The 19,464-nt window shown below is 40.6% G+C and overlaps 1 pseudogene; it reads right to left on the bottom strand.

Annotated features, from left to right (window-relative positions):
- Positions 1 to 710: 710 nt before the first annotated feature.
- LOC112850880 (uncharacterized) lies at positions 711 to 18,730 on the bottom strand (annotated as a pseudogene).
- Between the last annotated feature and the right edge of the window lie 734 nt (positions 18,731 to 19,464).

The following is a 19,464-nucleotide window of genomic DNA, read 5'->3' as shown; positions in this document are numbered from 1 at the left end:
GTTAAGCGTCCGACTTCAGCCAGGTCACGATCTCGCGGTCTGTGAGTTCGAGCCCCGCGTCGGGCTCTGGGCTGATGGCTCGGAGCCTGGGGCCTGTTTCCGATTCTGTGTCTCCCTCTCTCTCTGCCCCTCCCCCGTTCATGCTCTGTCTCTCTCTGTCCCAAAAATAAATAAAAAACGTTGAAAAAAAAATTTTTTTAAAAAGAAAAAAGGAACATGAGTGTGGTTGGAAACTCCAACTTCTGATATACTATTGTGCTTAGTAGGGAAAAGATGACACTGTAGAATTCTATAAAATTATTTCCCAAATGATGATGCCCAATAGACCCTTTAGAACACGCAGGAGGGATTTCTGATGTTTAGATCTTGATCTCTACTTCCAAAGTATCATCACAATAATGAGTAGAAATTGGAATTTAAGACAGGGGGAATAACATTTTATGCCATTCAATCTTTAGAATGGCCATTAATCTACAGAAATAAGATGTTACCTTAAGGAAGGCAAAGCTAAAGCAGAAAAGGAAACATCATGAAGGTATTTGTCTACATCTAACAAACCCCTACTTATTTCCCACATTGCATGGATCTGAATCCCAGTCATGCAATGAGGAAAGCTTCCAAGAGACAGTCTTCAAAGGAAAGAACAAAACCCTGAGTGTGGTTTGGGACGTCTGGAAGGAGTTACACTCACCCAAGAAGAGGAGGTGTCCTTAGTTCTCTAACATCACATCCCTGTACAGTTCCCGCTGACTGTGGTTTAGGAATCTCCACTCCTCCTGAGAGAATTCTGTGGCCACATCCCTGAATGTCAGCAGTCCCTGCAATAAAAACCAGTTACCAAGTGGCCATCAGTAGAGTTCATATTGGTACCTAAGATGAAAGAGGGAGGTAATGTCACCAGCTAGACCTCAAGATGTGATCTTCATACTACTCTATTATGCCCAATGACATTTGTCCCACATTTTAGTTATCCTCTTCTTCCCATCTTATCTTTTACTTCAGGCAAAAGACCCCATGGGCATAGCCTCCTGTGGTAGAAATGGAAACTACATTAAAAAATGTAGTGACTGCCCTGAAGAAAAGCTTGGGCCCATTGATTTCAGCTTAACCCTTGACTCAAACCTATGGGAATAGACCAAGGTATAACCCAGGGAATGACAGACAGTTACACACACCACATTATAATACTAAACTCTCCACCCAAGGAGGAGAACAAACCTCATTTACATAAGATGCAAAGTATTTAAGTAACTGTTGTCTTAAGGTGCTTTTGCAACCTTGTACCCAACTCTTCATAAATGACAGGACACCTCTTTCTAAATATCCACCCTAACCCCAAGAAAAGGAAACCATCCCCCCCCCTTTCTCTGTGCAACTCTGGCTTGGAAGTTATCCCCTCTGATCTCCTTAATGATTAAAAATCAAGTTTCCTTTCTGTGATGACCCCAGGTGGTATAGTTTCTATCTATGACTCTATTATATTTCAGGGTTTTAAGACATTCAAACATGTTTCTTTTCCTGAAAATACAAAAAAGTAAACAGAAAGGTTTTTCTCTGACCTGAGTGTGGAGGAAAATACAAACCTACAGAATGGAGATCTAATTTAGAACCTCCACTCCCAGAAGTCAATATCTCTACTACTCCAAGGTGAGAGGCTTCATTGTCCAATAGAAACTGATGTGATGTAGGCTGGGAGCAAAGTGTCAAGAAAGCATTCTTGAGACATTTATGGTGCAAAAAAGATGTATTTATCAAAGCATGGGGACAGGACTTGTGAACAGAAGACCAGAATTGTCCACATGAGAAGCCTTCCATTATATACTTTAACATTGGGGAGGGGGGCTGGCAGAGATAAAGTTAATGAACGGATTTTCATATGTTAAACAAGATACAGGATCCTGAAGGTCTGGCTGTTATCAAGCTAAAGTTGCTTTTTACTTGTAGCAAATATTAACATTAGGGCAGTTGTGAATTCCTTGAGGAATGTCATACTCTGGCTGTCTCAAATATTTATCACTGGGATGCAATTGAAGAAAATTTACTTTTCTCTAAATATCTTTGGCCCTTGTTCTCAACGGAAACTACAAGCAAAAGAAACTGAGAAGAAATTCTGTGTAAACATGATAGTTTGTCACATTAGTAATCCACCTAAGATCCTTAGGAATGACAAGAGGGATAATATGAATTTTATAGTGGAGGCATCTAGCAGACAGCATCAAGCCAAGTAAAAGAAGGTAACAAGACGGGGCGCCTGGGTGGCGCAGTCGGTTGAGCGTCCGACTTCGGCCAGGTCACGATCTCGCGGTCCGTGAGTTCGAGCCCCGCGTCGGGCTCTGGGCTGATGGCTCAGAGCCTGGAGCCTGTTTCCGATTCTGTGTCTCCCTCTCTCTCTGCCCCTCGCCCGTTCATGCTCTGTCTCTCTCTGTCCCAAAAATAAATAAATGTTGAAAAAAAAAATTTAAAAGAAGGTAACAAGAGCTGCAAGAAAATGAATTGATATCAGTGCCTAAGACACCATGAAGGACACATTATCACTGGTGTGTTCTTATGGCCGCCAAACATCAAATCAGAAGATACATCAAATTATGAGAATACAGTGGATTTATACACCCTTCAAACACATATAGTTTCCATGTCCTGTAATATCTAATATATTTTAGTTTTTTACTTTAATGTTTATTTTTGAGAGAGAGAGACAGAGACAGAGACAGAGCACAAACGAGGGAGGGGCAGAGAAGGAGGGAGACATAGAATCTGAAGCAGGCTCCAAGATCTGAGCTGTCAGCACACAGCCCAATGCAAGGCTCGAACTCACAAACCATGAGACCATGACCTGAGCTGCAGTTGGAAGCTTAACCAACTGAGCCACCCAAGTGCCCATTGAGAATATATTTTAAACAGACAATCGTTTTAAAATTTGAAAGAGCAGCATACTGCATCCCCCACTCCCACCTTTTTTTTGGACAACTTTCTGAGTTAATCTGGCTCTCATACCCATTGTATTTGTGTATTTTCTTAATCTTGTCAACACAGAGCTAATAAAGCATACAGACCGTACCTAATTAAGAACTTATTTCCGTAGCCATCAAAATCCTTGAAGAGAAAGCAGGCAAAAACCTCTTTGATCTTGGCCACAGCAACTTCTTAACACGTCTCCAGAGACAAGGGAAACAAATGCAAAAATGAACTACTGGGACCTCATCAAAACAAAAAGTGGAGAAGATATTTACAAACGACATATCAGATGAAGGGTTAGTATCCAAAATCTATAAAGAACTTACAAACTCAACACCCAAAAAACAAATAATCCAGTGATGAAATGGGCAAAAGACATGAATAGACACTTCTCCAAAGAAGACATCTAGATGGCCAACTGACACATGAAAAAAATGCTCAAAATCACTCATCATTAGGGAAATACAAATCAAAACGACCATGACTTAATACCTTATACCTGTCAGAATGGCTAACATTAACAACAACAGATGTTGACAAGGATACAGAGAAAGAAGATCTCTTTTGCATCGCTGGTGGGAATGCAAACGGTGCAGCCACTCTGGAAAACAGTATGGCAATTCCTCAAAAAATTGAAAATAGAACTACCCTATGACCCAGCAATTGCACTATTAGGCATTTATCCAAGCGATACAGGTGTGGTGTTTCGAAGGGACACATGCACCCCCATGTTTATAGCAGCACTATCAACAATAGCCAAGTATAGAAAGAGCCCAAACGTCCCTCGATGGATGAACAGATAAAGAAGATGGGGTATATATACACAATGGGGTATTACTAGGCAATCAAAAAGAATGAAATCTTGCCATTTGCAACTACGTGGATGGAACTGGAGGGTACTGTGCAAAGTGAGATTAGTCAGTCAGAGAAAGACAAATATCAAAGACTTCACTCATATGACGACTTTAAGACACAGATGAACCCAAGGGAAGGGAGGCAAAAATAGTATAAAAACAGGGAGGGAGACAAAACATAAAAGACTCATAAATATGAAGAACAAACAGAGGATTCCTGGAGGGGGTGTGGGAGGGGGGATGGGCTAAATGGGAAAGGGACACTAAGGAATCTACTCCTGAAATCATTATTGCACTACTAATCATTAGTATGCTAACTAATTTGGATGTGAATTTAAAAAAGTAAAAAATAAAACAAGCTAAAATTAAAAAAAAAAAAAAAAACTTATTTCCTTGACTGAAATTCCAGGAACAGACCCCATCAGCAATAGGAATCCTTGATCCCACAACTTCCCATGTGGATCTGTGACAAAGGCAATGTTTCCAATAAGTGCAAGACTTTAAGTCAAAGTGACAAATGTTGATGGCCTATTGGCAAACAGGTGGGAGACAAGAGAGAGAAAACTCTGGGCCTTTAGAGAAGTGCTTTAAGTATCATTGAGTATCGCGTATCATTTATAAGAAGACTTTTAAAAATTAGGTGAAAATATGAGACAGAAACATCAGAAGGAATCAACATTTGCAATTTCTAAATGCATGGAATTTCAGGAGAAAAAAATGACAGGGACTTTTACCTGGGACACCAGCCTTACTGTAATAGGTCAACTTATAAGATATCAGAAAGCTTATTGTATACAAGTTCGGCTTAAACTCACCTTTCACGAATAATTGAGGCTTATGTAGTTCCCTATTAGGATTATCAGAAATTACCAACCACCCTATCTCGCTTCTGTGATCTCGCCTGCTTACTAAATAGATAACTTAGGATGCAAAACGCTCCCCCAAACCTTCCACCAAGATCTGGCCTAGGCAAGACCAACATATAAAAAGTCACCTACTCACTGCCCCATGGTATCTCAGGTGTCTAACTATGATTGGTCATTTTAAACCCTCCTAGGACAAAGACCTTTAAAATGATAGGTTCCCACCAAAACTAATGTCTGTGTGTCACAATATAATTGGCTACCATGAAATGTTGTAAATTGTAATTGGTTAACCAAATAATGTATTCTGACTTGCTAAAATCCATATAAGCTCACTGCTACCTTTGTTTGGGGCCATTCTCTGCATTTTTCTCCTTAAGATCAGGAGATCAGGTTTGGCTGGCCGTGAATAAAATCTTGCCTCACTTCTATTCAGCGTCTGGGGTTTTTTTCGACAGCACCCTGTTTCATTACCTGAGAACTGGCCATTTCTTCTTTCACCTTAACTCCTAGATTCCTTTCTCAGAAGGTATTTGTGGAGAAATCACAGCTGCATCAGGAGAAAATGCCTTCAAAGCCACCAGCTGACTCTCCTCACGTGTAAAGTGCTCACCTGCAGACAGGACATTGAAATGCAGAAAACACCCAACTTCCCAGTTCTTTGTGTCCTGAGCTTTTCAGAAACTGTAAGTCCCTACTTGGAGAACAATGCCTGAGTGTTCCTTCTCTACTTTCAGGGGGCTCCCTTCCACAGAAGTTCACAAATTCAACTAAAGTATAGGAATAGTGTGCTGCATGGACCTGAAGCTCCCAGACTCAAGTAGAGGAGACGCTGCCTGTTACCACTCCTTGAGCCAACGCCTGCACTCAACTCTCACAAATTAATGGGAAGTCTTCCTGCTTAACCCTGGCTGGCCTCACTTAGAATCACCCGGAGCACTTAATTAAAACAACACTGTTGTTTCCACCCAACAAGTTGAGGGAATCTGAGGGGGATGGCAGCAGCAATGATCCTTCTTAGAACTCCACATGTGATAGATCCTTTGGGGAAGCACTTGGGGAAGTGACCAAGCAAAGCACAGTAACCGTGGCTATGGTTGTTGTCCAGATTTACATCCATGCCTTCTCCACTGATCAGTTTCTGGAGATTTGCACATTCTCCCTCTTTCCTTTACACAGAAAGAAACACCCTTAAATGGAGTTTTTCCTCATGCTTGAAAATGTGTCTTACATAAGAAACTTATACTGGGTTTCTAGCTTTTTTTTGGGTCTGTTTTTCCTCAAAATAGCAATGTTGGGGGCACCTGGGTGGCTCAGTCGGTTAAGCATCTGCCGCCTTTGGCTTAAGTCATGATCTCAGGGTTTATGGGTTCAAGCCCCACATCAGGCTCTGTGCTGATAGCCCAGAACATGGAGACTGCTTCATATTCCATGTCTCCCTCTCTCTTTCTCTGCTCCTCACCCACTGGTGCTGTCTCTCTCTCATAAATAAATATTTTTTTAAAAAAATTTAAATAACAAGACATATTTTTGGCTGACAAACTGCACCCCTTCAGTATGAATTCTGTGATAATGAGTAAAGGTTGCAGAGTGATTAAAGACCTTACTACATTCTTTACATTGTTAAGGTTTCTGTAAAGTAGAAATTTTGTGATGTCAGGTAAGGTGTCAAGGGTCCATTAAAGACCCGGTCACCTTCTTTACATTTGTAACATTTCAATCCGGTATGAATTCTGTGATGTTTAATCAGGTGTGATTGTTGGCTAAAGGCCTTGCCACATTCCTTACATTGGTAAGGTTTCTCTCCAGTATGGATTCTGTGATGTTCAGTAAGAGGTGAGTGTTGGGTAAGGGCCATCCCACATATTTTATGTATGTAAGGATTCTCTCCTGTATGGATTTTCCCATGTCCACTGAGTGATGAGCCATACTTAAAAGTTTCACCACATTCTTCACATTTGTAAGGTTTCTCTCCAGTATGCGTTTGCTGATGTTGAATTAGTGTTGAGTGCCAGTTGAAGGCTTTGCCACATTCCTTACAAATGTAACCTTTCTGTCCATCAAGGATTGTTGTGTTTATATTTAGTGTTGATGACTGACTAAACATGTTTCCATGTTCATTGCATGTGTATGGGTTTTTTCCCACATGGCTCCTCGGATGATCACCAACATTGGAGGACTGGTTAAGAATTTTCCCACACTCAGTATATTCAGAAGGATTCTCTCCCAAATGTATTTTCTTCTAATAAGGTTTGAGCTTTGATAAAAGACTTCCCTACATGTAGTACAGTCACAAAGGTTCTCTGGCAAATGAGTCCTTAGAAATTTATTAACGTTTGAATCCTGGTTAAATATTTTCCCAGATTCACTACAATGAGCAATTCTGTTTTCATTGAAAATGCTGTGGTTTTGTTCTAAGGTCGACTGCTCAGGGAAGGACCCCTCAAATGGATACCACTTACCATTTTTGTCTTCCTTTTTCAATCTCTGGTTTCGGAAATATTTGACTGAAAGGTTAATGCAATCCTATTGTCAAAACAGTACAAATAAGAATTTTCAGCATGGACTAGGTCACTTTCCAGATTTTCCAAATTTTTGTTCTGCAAATATGTCTGACCATTTGAATTGAGCCTTTGATTATAGAAACACACTGCCTTGCAGAAGTAGTGGACTTAGAAAGGGGGGGGGGGTTTCCAAAATGTTTTATATCCTTCACTGTTTGGGGCAGTGAGATTCATATAGTGGGCAGTTGTCTCTGTTTGCATATGTGCTCCATGAGATCTTTGATGCCATTGTCTCTCTCCAAAACTGTTCCAGTCTATCATTAAGCGTCCATTCTCAAGGGCACTATGTTTTTCTCTACCCACTGACACTCTTTGGAAAGAAGTTTCTCTGCACATCTTTGGAAGGGGGCTCTGGGTATCATTTGAAGATACAGCTGAAAGGTAATGAATAAAAGTAAAATCATTCCACTTTCTGCCGTCAGATGAATACAATTAATATTTCTTATACACAAAACTGAAATCAGAGAACTCCACTTCAGGAAAAAAGAATCATTTAGTTTTTCTACTTCACTCGAATTGTATCTGAATTTAAATCCAAATATTTTTTTTTTTATAAACTTATTGTTGGCATATTTTACAACTTTGATGATGTTTGTTTATTTAGAAATGAAAGGTTTTCGGGTGCTTGGGTGGCTCAGAGGGTTGGGCATCTGACTCTTGGTTTCAGCTGAGGCCATCATTTCATCCTTTGGGACTTCCAGCCCCACATCCCGCTCTGCATTGACAGTGTGGAGACTGCTTGGAATTCTCTCATCTCTCGTTGCCCCTCCTCCATTCTTTCCCTGTCACTCAAAATACACGGAAGAATAAAAACCATAAATAAAATGAAAGTCTCTGCTTGTTTGATTTTTTAAAAATTGTGTGTAATAATGTCTTCTGAGTGCTATATTCATAACGGTTTTCATTTAGAGCATTCCATGGTTGATATTAATGAATATACTTTACAATTTTACTGTCCATGAAGACATGCCAGTAATTCAAAATGTTCCTTTTTTCATGGGTACACGGTCACAGTTTAGTATTATATCTACAGAGGCATCTACGTGGCTCAGTAGGTTCAGCGTCTGACTTCAACTCAGGCCATGAATTCATCATCCGTGAGTTGGAGCCCCGCGTCGGGCTCTGTGCTGACAGCTCAGAGCCTGGAGCCTGCTTCAGATTCTGTGTCTCCCTCTCTCTCTGCCCCTCCCATACTCACACTCTGTCTCTCCCTCTCAAAACTAAATTAAAAAAAGATTAAAAATTTATGAAAAGCAAACAATTTATAATTATAGCCACAAAAGGGCTCATGGGTGGTGGCTTAGTTGGTTAAGAGTCTGACAGTTGATTTCGGCTCAGGTCATGATCTCACATTTCAGGAGTTTGAGTCCTGCATGGGGCTCTGCGGTGACAGCACACAGCATGCTTAGGATTCTCTCTCTCTCTCTCTCTCTCTCTCTCTCTCTCTCTCTCCGTCTCTCTCTGTTCCTCCCCTCCTTGTGCTCCCTCTCTCAAAACAAAAAAATAAAATTATACTAGGTTTCCTTTAAATAATTCACCTTATGTAGAATTTTTTGGGTTATATTTTGTCTTATTCTGTTTTTGCAATTCCATAGTAATGTGTTTCCTTTTGTTTTTTTTTTTAATTTTTTTTTCAACGTTTATTTATTTTTGAGACAGAGAGAGACAGAGCATGAATGGGGGAGGGGCAGAGAGAGAGGGAGACACAGAATTGGAAACAGGCTCCAGGCTCTGAGCCATCAGCCCAGAGCCCGACGCGGGGCTCGAACTCACGGACCGCGAGATCGTGACCTGGCTGAAGTCGGACGCTTAACCGACTGTGCCACCCAGGCGCCCCAATGTGTTTCCTTTTGTATAGGACTTTACACAGCATTCTTTTTCAACTTCAGCTTGAAGTGTGGTTTTGTTTTTACCTGTGTATTTTGTTATAGGGTGACAATTTTCGACTCATTACATTTTCAGACAATGTCAGTATAACTCAAAAATGAATCAGCTGTATGCCCTTTGCCAATAAAATGATCTAAGTATTCATGTGTAGAAATATTACCCATGATACTTTGTGAATCGTCCTGTGTTTTTCTTTCCTGGGTTAGTCGTCAGTGAATGTTGTCTCACGTCTACGTGAGTTGTCATAATAATAGAATTAATTTCATTATCTATTTATTGGTGGATGTATTGTGTACATATTTTCATTGCAGTTTCTTTAGAGATTACTTAAAACATCTTAAAGGTGTAACAAAACATTATATTCAGCACAGAACTTAACAGAGGGGTTGAACTCACAAACTGTGAGACCATGAAATCAAGAGACGAAATCAATAGCCATACTCTTGACCAACTGAGCACCCTGACATCCTATGTACCCCTAATATTAAACTGTGACTGTGTACCCATGAAAAAAGGAACATTATCAATTATTGGCATGTCTTCATGGATGGTAAAATTGTAAACTATATTCATTAAAATCAACCATGAAACCTCTAAGGAAAACTTGTACAAATTAAGCAGCTAAAGACATTAAATAGTGTATTATGTTACTATATCCCTCCAATGACACAGAATTTAGGGGTATAATACATTCTTTAGAATCAAGCATACAAAAATCTTTCCTTTCTTTTAAGTTTTTTCAAGTGTATTGAAAGAGAGAAAGAGAGAAAGGGAGAGAGAGACAGAGACAGAGACAGAGACAAAGAGAGAAAGTAGGAGGGGCAGAGAGAGAGGGAGAGGATCCCAAGCAGGCTCCATGCTGTCAGGACAGAGCTTGATACAGGGATAGAACTCACAAAGCATGAGATCATGACCTGAAGCGAAATGAAGGGTCAAATTCTCAACCCCCTGAGCCACCTAGGTGCCTCAAAACCTTTCATTTCTAAATAAACAAACACCATCAATGTTGTAAACAGGCCAACAAGCACTTTACCAAAAAAAAAAAAAAATCTTTGAGATCAAATTCAGATACATTCTGAGGGAAGTAGAAACACTAATGATTCATTTTTCCTGATGTAAAATTACATTTATAATTAAAACATTTTTCTCTAAATATAGGAATTTTACTGATAATCTACCTCATTTCTTATAAAGTACATACCCATGTCATATCAGAACTTTTGATCTAGGGATACCTGAGTGGCTCAGTCTGTTGGGCATAAGACTTCAGCTCAGGTCATGATGTGAACTGTGGGTTTAAGCCCCGTTTCAGGCACTGTGCTGACAGCTCAGAGCCTGGAGGATGCTTCAGATTCTCCCTCTTTCTGCCCTCTCCCGCTCATGATCACTTTCTCTCTTTCTCAAATATAAACTTATTTTTTTTAATTTTGATCTAATAAATCATAAAGTAATCTCATATATTAACTAGTAAGAAAGTGAAAACATATGACAAAGTCACAGGAACTTCATATTATACAAGGCAAAATTATACAATGACTAAACTATTAAGAAATAATCTAACAATTGAGACTTTATTATAGGCTGTGAGTTTTAAATTCTAAATGTTGTATCTGCCCTATGGCATTAATTTGTGTAGGAATTCTAGGAAAATAATAGGTGCTTTAAATTATTTCACCATTGAGGAACAAAACATATAGAGCGGAAATCTCTTAGTTTAGTTAATACAAAAAAAAAATGAACTACTCTTACTTTTTTTACGTTTATTTTTATTTATTTTGAGAGAGATAAACACCAAGTAGAGGAGAGGCAGAGAGAGGGAGATGGAATTCCAAGCTTGCTCTGTGCTGTCATCACAGAGGCCTGTGCGGGCCTCAAACTCACTAACTGTGAGATCATGACTTCAGCTGAAATCATATGCTTAACCAATTGATCCAACCATGCGCCCTCAAAACTGAACTTTTGAAATGAAATAAAGGGTTACGTGTTCTCATTTTAGGGAGGTGTTTTATTATCTGATGAAACTAGTGCGTCTCAATTTTGTACGATTAAGATTAATGCCTCCATAAATTTGGAAAGCATAAACCAGATAACATGTGGTATCTGCCCCAGTGTTCCTGGGATTTCTGTGCCAACCACCAATATGCCCACCACCACCCTGACACACATCTCACACAAGGCAAATACTCAGAAATGAATTAACATAGACTTCCTGAGAAATGCAGAGATTTCCCCAAACACTCAAAACAATGGAGAACGAGTCAGATTATGGAGGACCTCACTGTGGACGTGAAGGACCTACAGTGGAAGTGAAGGAGAATCCTTAGAGAATGTAAGAGCATGATGTGTTGGAAAGCAGAAGTCCACTGTGAGACGAAGATACATAAAACTAGGTTTTTTCAAACTAATTTCCATTCAAGGAGGGCTGCTCAAACCACATTTTCATGTCTATGTTCCTCCTGGACAATGGCACCTCACCTCTGTCATCGGATTCATTCCCACCTACCTGGGTGTGTAGCTACTGTCTCCTCTCTCTTGATATCCCAGAGCTCCCTCTTTTGTTCCAAAAAGATGACCAGATCTGGCTTTGACACAAGACCTGTTTGTTAGAAAAAAGGAATAGGAGTATTGTTGGAGATTTTACTTTTCAACTGGACTCAGTGGAGAAGAGAGGACATTGTACAATTCTGGAAAATGATTTCCCAAATGCTGTTGCCCAATAGCCCCTTCAGAACACCCAGGATGGTTTCCAAGGTTTACATCTTGATCTCCACTTCCAAGTATTACCACTACCGTAACGAGTAGAAATTGGTATTGAAGATGGAAATACCATTTTATGGCACTCAATGTTTAGAATTGCCATTAATCTAAGAAATGATGAGGTTAGTCTAAGGAAGGGAAAACTAACTTGAAAGAAAACATCATGAAAGTATTTTTTTACATCTAAAAACTCCTACTTCTTTCCCTTATGTAGGGATCTGAATCCCAGTCATACAAAGGGGAAGCTTCGAAGAGACAGTCTTCAAAGGAAGGAACAAAACCTGAGTGTGGTTTGGGAAATCTAGAGGGAGTTATCCTCACCCAAGAAGAGGAGGTGTCCATAGGTCTCTAACATCACATCCCAGTATAGTTCCTGCTGACTGTGGTTCAGGCATCCCCACTCCTCCTGAGAGAATTCTACGGCCACATCCCTGAAGGTCAGCAGTCCCTGCAATAAATACCAGTTACCAAGCGGACACAGAAGGAGGTCATCAGGATCCCTAAGATGCAAGGGGGAGTTCATGGCACCAGCTGGAACCCACCTTCAGTGTTTACCTGCAGGTGCTCACTGACCTTAGTCCCTCAGTTTACTTAACCTCTTCTTTCCACCTTACCTTTTACTTCAGGCAAAACACCCCATGGGCATACTGTCCTGTGGTGGAAACAGAAAGTATCCAACAAAGGTAATGACTGCCCTGAGGAAGAGCTTCCATTGTCTCAATTTGACCTTAACCCCCGACTCACATCTATGCAGATGAACATTAGAGTAAGCATGAAGTGAGAACAGTTACCTTTATCTCATTATATATATATTTTAAGTTTATTTCCTGAGAGAGAGAGCACAAGTATGGGTGGGGCAGAGAGAAGAAATCCCACCAGGCTCCATGCTCAGCATGGAGCTTGACTTGGGGCTTGATCTTAAGACTATGAGATCATGACTTGAGCCTAAATCAAAAGTCAGAAGCTCAAGGGACTGGGACACCCAGGAGCTCCCTTTTACCTCATTATAATGCTAAAATCTCTACCCATGGAGGAGCACAAACCTCATTTACTATGTAACACACAGTGAATGTATACAACTGTTTTCTTAAGGCTCATGTACAACCTTATCCCCAGGCTCATTTTCTAAATATCCACCCTAACCCTAAATAAAAGGAAACCATTCCGGGTCGCCTAGGTGGCTTGGTTGGTTAAGCATCTGACTCTTGGTTTCAGCTCAGGTCATGATCTCATGGTTTGTGAGTTTGAGTCCTACATTAGGCTCTGCATTGACAGAGCAGACAGTGCAAAGCCTGCCTGAGATTCTCTCTCTCCAACTCTCTCTGGCCCTCCCCTGCTCTCTCTCTCTCTCAATATAAATAAACTTAATTTTTTTTTTTAAAGGAAATGATTCTCCATTCCTCTGTGAGTCTCTGCTTTTGGCATATTCCCTGTGATCTCCTTATTTCCTGTAAATCAATTTTCCTTTGTCTGACATCCCCACTTGGTATAGTTTTTTTGTGATTCACCAAGGACTGTATTCCTGTTTGTTCAGTTATATTAGGAGAACTGGTTCCTACTTAGATGAGTTTCTTGCTTTCTGCAGTAAGACAATTTGTAACACAGTATTATGCTCTAATATATTCTTGAATTTGAGGTATGAACCGTTATAAATATTGTGTTTATTCAAGAGAATTTGTAAAATAAAGGCATCAACACAGGCATACACATTTTGGAATCCTGTATTTCCATCATACAGTACATGTGGTGTCTATTTCTTAGTGGGAAGTATCAGTGAGTTACAAATATACTTAGTATATCCTAATCTGAATAGAACTCACAACAGTGCCTTGGAGATCTTGTTAAAATGCAGATTCTGTTCAGGAGTTCTGAGATGGGGTAGGTTTTTGCATTTCTAACAAGACATTAGTCTATGGGACAAGGGATACAAATACTTCAATAATGAAGAAGTAGAACTCAAATTCGAAAACTCTTTGAGGACTTGAAGCTGAACGGGTTTTATACCAATTACAAGTTCTTCTAGAATAGCAAGAAAGGCAAAAAGGCTTTCCAAGCATTTCCTGGTTAGTAGAGAGCATCTAACAGTTTCTCATAAATTCATGGAAAATAAATAATACTAATCTAAGAGAGGAAACACATTATCCTTTTTAGTGAATATTCTGTCAAGCATCCAGTACTTGGTATGGATCAGATTTTAACCCAGGTTAACTGACCTAGAGTTGATCTAAAAGGACACACAGATCAATATACACAAAGGACCCTAAATCAATGTTCACAGCAGGTGTTAAAACCTGAGAACACTGATGGAAAGAAGAAGGTATGCACACAAAATTGATCCACGTTTATACATTCCATGCACACATACATATGTTTTAAAAGGAGTTATATAACATTAAACGTGATAGAATAGAAAATTATCAGGATGACTAAAAACCAATTTCAATGAGCAGTGACCGGGTGGCTTAGTCAGTTAAGTGTCCAACTCTTGATTTCAGCTCGGTCATGATCTCAAGGTTCGTGAGTTCATGCCCCACCTCACGCTCTATGCTGACAGTGTGGAGCCTGCTTGGGATTGTCTCTCTCCCCTCTTTCTCTGCCCCCCCTTGTCTCTCCCAAAATAAATTAAAAAAAAAAAAACAACCAACCAAAAAACATTTTGATGGCATGAAACTCCTCAATCTAGTTGTAGGTGATAATGCTTAGGTCTTTTACTCACACTATGAACACGAACAGAATGATATGAATATAACAGGTTTTTTTTTTTTTTTTTCTGACTCTACTATGATGAAGGATACAAACAGAAACACGTTCACCTTCACCACAGAAGTCTGACCTAGGAACTGCATAGTTTGGATAAGCATCAAATAAAGACTGGGTCACACATTCAATTTTTCTTTTTCCATGTTTATTTATATAGTGAGAGAGAGCATGGTGTAAAGGGGGGAGGGGCAGATAGAGGAAGAGAATCAAAGCAGACTCCAGGCTGTGACTTAGCCACACAGGTGCCTCTGGATGCCGCATTTTTAAAACGGTCTCCTGAATGTTCGTATGTCTCACCAATAGTTATTATTGAACCAAATGATAGCCACCAGAGAAATCTTGCAGTAGTCTTGCAAGTATCAATTTAAAGAAATATTTGCGATTGAACACTCTGTGCAACTACCCTCCCCCATGAACATATAAGCTTCATGCAGCCAAAGTACATTTCTTTCTGCCCACGGGTCCTGTGCCTGTACTATTTTGGGAAATTCCCTGTCTTGTACCATACAGTACCTCAACAACAGTATCTTGACCATAGTGCTCAGTGATCCCGTAACATAGTATTTCATGGAAACCTTTTTTTTTTTTAGATTTTTAATTTATTTATTTTTTACTGAAAGAGAGACAGAAGGCATAAGTAAGGAAGGGTCGAAAGAGAGAGGGAGAGAGACAGAGAATCCAAGGAGGCGTGGAGATGGAGAGGGAGAGGGAGAGGGAGAAGGGGAGAGAGAGAGAGAGAGAGTTAGTTAGTTGTGGGACGCGAACTCATGCACTGTGAGATTGGTGACCTGAGTTGAGTCAGATACTTAACCAACTGAGCCACCAGGCACCTCGAAAGCCATTTTTTAATTTAATGTTTATTCATTTTGATAAAGAAAGAGTGAATTCAAGGGAGGGACAGAGACAGAGAATCCCAGGAGGGCTCCCACTGTCAGCACGTAGCCTAACATGGGGCTCTACCTCACGAACACTGAGATCATGATCTGCACCAAAATCAAGAGTGGAGATTTCATTGACTGAGCCACCCAGACACCCCTCATTGAAAGCTTTTGTTTCAATCATCACTTGTGCTCTATGGTATTTCAGGATTTTAAGACACTCAAACATATTAATTATGTCACTTTTCTTTCTGAAAACACAAACAAGTAAATAGAAGAGTATGTCTGTGTCATGACTATGCAGTGAAATAAAAACCTACGGGATGAAGGTCTGACTGATTTAGAACCTCTACTCCCATAAGTCATTAATTACATCTACTACACAAGGTGAGGGCCTTCATTGCCCAGTGGAAACTGATGTGAGGTGGGCCAGGAGTAAATAAATGCTCAAGAAACTATTCTTGAGACCTTTTTGGTGAACGAGGCTGATCTTATTAAAGCACAGGGACGGGACATGTGGGAAGAATGAGCTGCAGTGTGATTGTGAGGAGACATTCATTATATACTTTAAGTTGGGAGGGTTGGAATAAAGATTCTGAAGGGATTTCATAGGTTAAAGAGGACTCACAGGATCCTGGAAGTCTGGCTATTGTCAAGGGAAGCTTGCTTTTCCCCTCTAGAAAAGCATTAACATTAAAGCAGTTGTAAATTCCTTGAGGAATATCTTCCTCTTCCAGTCTTAAGTATTTCTCAGTGGGTTGTAAGTTGTAAGACAATTTAATTTTACCTACATTTCTTTTCCCTTTGTTTTCCTCACAGAAACTGCAAGGGAGGGGTGCCTGGGTCCTAAGTCAGTTAAACATTTGACTCTTCAGCTCAGGTCAAGGACTCATAGTTTTGTGAGTTTGAGCCCTGAGTCATGCTCTGCACAGACCCTGTGGAGCCTGCTTGGGATTCATGCTTTCTCTGCAACTCCACTGCTCCTGCTCTGTGTCTCTCAAAATACATAAACTTAAAAAAAGAAATAAACTACAGAGAAAGAGAAACCAGGAGAAAGAAGGTACCAGTTTAAATGCGACGGTGTCTGGAAATCGCTCGGGAACTCTACCTAAAATCATTACAACTGATAAGAAGGAAAATATGAACTTTACTGGGGGGAAATCTGGCAGAGAGCCAAGGCCAAGGAATACAAGGTAACATCAGCTGCAAGTACACCATTCATGTCAGTGCCTAAGGCACACCTCAGGACACACGGTCACCAGTGTGTTCTTGTGACCCCCAAACAGTAAATCAGAATATAAACAACTTTGAGGATACAGTGCATTTATACAGCCTTCAGTCACATATAGTTTCCATGTCCTGTAATGTCTAGACTATTTTAAAGTATATTTTCCACATCCTAATGAGCAGGAATATTCCAGGTTATTCTGTGCCTCATATCCCTCTGGTGTATCTGTGCATTTTCATAAACCTTCTCTACCCAGAGCAGAGAAACCATCCAGATCAGACCTAAATGGGAACTGTTTTCCTTGAGTGCTATCCCAGAACAAGCAAAAGGACACCTGGATTCAACACTTTCGCCTCTGGATCTGTCACAAAGGGAATATTTTCAATACTTGCAGGAATTTAATTCAAAGTGAAAACTGTTGATGCCCTACTGGAAGCCAGGTTGGAGAGAATGGAGCAAAGTGTCTGGGATATAGGGGAGAAGTGTTCTAAAGACATAACCTAGAATATCATTTCTGAGAAGGTTAAAACTTAGGTGAAAACATAAAGCAGAACCATCAGAACTAAAAAAAAAAAAAAAAAAATCATTGCCTTTTTTTTTTTTTTTTTAATTTCTCTTAGAGAGAGAGGATGCATATAAATGGAGGACAGGGAAACAGGGACAGAGAGGAAATCTTAAGTAGGCTCCAAACTCAGAAGGAAGCCTGATGCAAGGCTGAGATCACGACCTGAGCCCAAATCAAGAATCTGATGCTCAAATGGCTGAAACACCTAGGTGCCCTGCAATTTCTATATGCACGGAATTCAGGAGAAAAAGATGACAGGTCCTCCGGCCTGGGATGCAAGGCTTACCTGAAAACTGGCCATTTCTTCTTTCACCTCCTCTTCAAGATTTCTTTCTCAGAAGAATTTGTGGAGAAATTCCAGCTGAAGTAGGAGAAAATGTCTGTAAAGACACCAACACAGCCTCTCCACCTGTAACCTGATCTCCTGCAGGCAGGGCTTTGAAATGCAAAAAAGGCCCAAGTTCCCAGTCCTTTGTGTCAAGAGCTATTCAGAAACTGTCATCTCCCACTTGGGCAGCAATCTCTGAGTTTCCCTCCCCTGTTTTCAGGGTGTCTCCCCTCCCACAGGAACCCACAAATTCTGCTACAGCATAGGAAGAGTGTGCTACATGGACCTGACCCTCCCCAACTCTTGTACAGGAGACCCTGTTACCTCCCTTTGAGGAAAAGCCTGCACTCAGCTCTCATAAATTAATGGGAAACCTTCCTGCTTACTCAGGCCTAACTTAGAATTTTGATAGGGAAAGATAGGATTCAGTAAGCAGAAAGGGAAGGATTAGGACCTGAGATCCCTGGGTGGGGAAAACACTTTTTAGAACAATGCTGGGAGTGTCTGACCACAGCAAACCCCCTCAGGTGTAAGGTTCCTCTTAAGGATGTAACAGTTACCACCGACTTCCCCTCAGGTTCCGATCAGGAATTTGAGAAATAATTTTGTATATCTTTTGTAATATGCTGTCTTCTCTGGTAAACATAATGCTTGAGTTGAAATCCTAGATTCTCCAGCAAGACTCATGTTTTTTGCTTTGTTTTCTTTTGTTTTTGGTAAATAGGTCTTGCTCTCTCTGGATCTGGTCAAGATTTTTGGAAAAGGAAAAAGCCCTGGCATGTGAAGAGAAAGGAGACAGTACCCACACACACAGGTAAGTGGGAATGAATGCACCAGATGACAGAGGTAAGGGCCAAAGATCAAAGGAGAAAACTTGACCTTAAACTGTGGTTTTGAAAGCTCTGCTTCAGTGGACTGATTCTGGAAACCTAGGTTTATTTCCGTGGTGTGTTTATTTCTCTGGTGAACAGAGGTGGTCACAGAGGGACTATCCTGTCTCCCTCTTCTCATGTTCCTACATCCTCTAAAGAATTCCCTTCTGTGCCAATGTCTTCCATGGCATTCACAGTGAAACCCAAATGCCTCTCCATGGCCAGTGAGGGTCTGTGTGATCTGAAGGCTATTCCGTTGCTTTTGGGTGCCAAGTGAAAATCTCTACACACAGGCAGTTTCTAAGTGGAGGCCCCAATGTGATTTATTCCTCTCCCACTTTTGGGTACCCTTGTCTGTTGCAGACATGCACAAATACTGGTACATCAGGAATGTGTGGGTAGTTTGAATCTCCCATGTCAAATAGTATACAGAGCAGCTTTCCCCATAGAGGTTTCCTTATTGACCAGACCCTGTCCCCCATCCTCAGAAATCTACCTGGGAGCATGGTGCTTGGGTGGCTCAGTCAGTTAAGCGTCCATCTTTGGCTCAGGTCATGACCTCATGGTTTGTGGGTTCGAGCCTTGCTTTGGATTCTCTGCTGACAGCTCAGAGCCTGCAGCCTGCCTCAGATTCTGTCTCCCTCTCTCTCTCTGCCCCTCCCTGGCTCACTTGCTTGCTCTATCTCTCTTAAATAAACATTAAAAAAAAAAAAGTACCTGGGAGCCTCAGTGTTCACATTGGCCTCACAATGGAATACGTTGGGCCACTTCATTAATACCTAATTGATGCTAGGCCCCATCAAGAACTAAGTGCCAAAATCTTTGGGGTTGGGACACTGGAGATGGTAGTGCAAAGAACTACACAGGGTATCCCACCGGGAAGGCAAAGCTGAGAAGAACTTTTCTAAATGTTGCTTGTCAAAATTTCATGTATATACTAATCACTTCAGGTT

The sequence above is a fragment of the Puma concolor genome, chromosome E2, assembly GCF_028749965.1.
Source record: "Puma concolor isolate L17-30 chromosome E2, mPumCon1.1.hap2, whole genome shotgun sequence".
Taxonomy (NCBI): Eukaryota; Metazoa; Chordata; class Mammalia; order Carnivora; family Felidae; genus Puma; species Puma concolor.
Note: the sequence above shows the minus strand (reverse complement) of the source record. Positions and strands in the feature narration are given on the sequence as shown.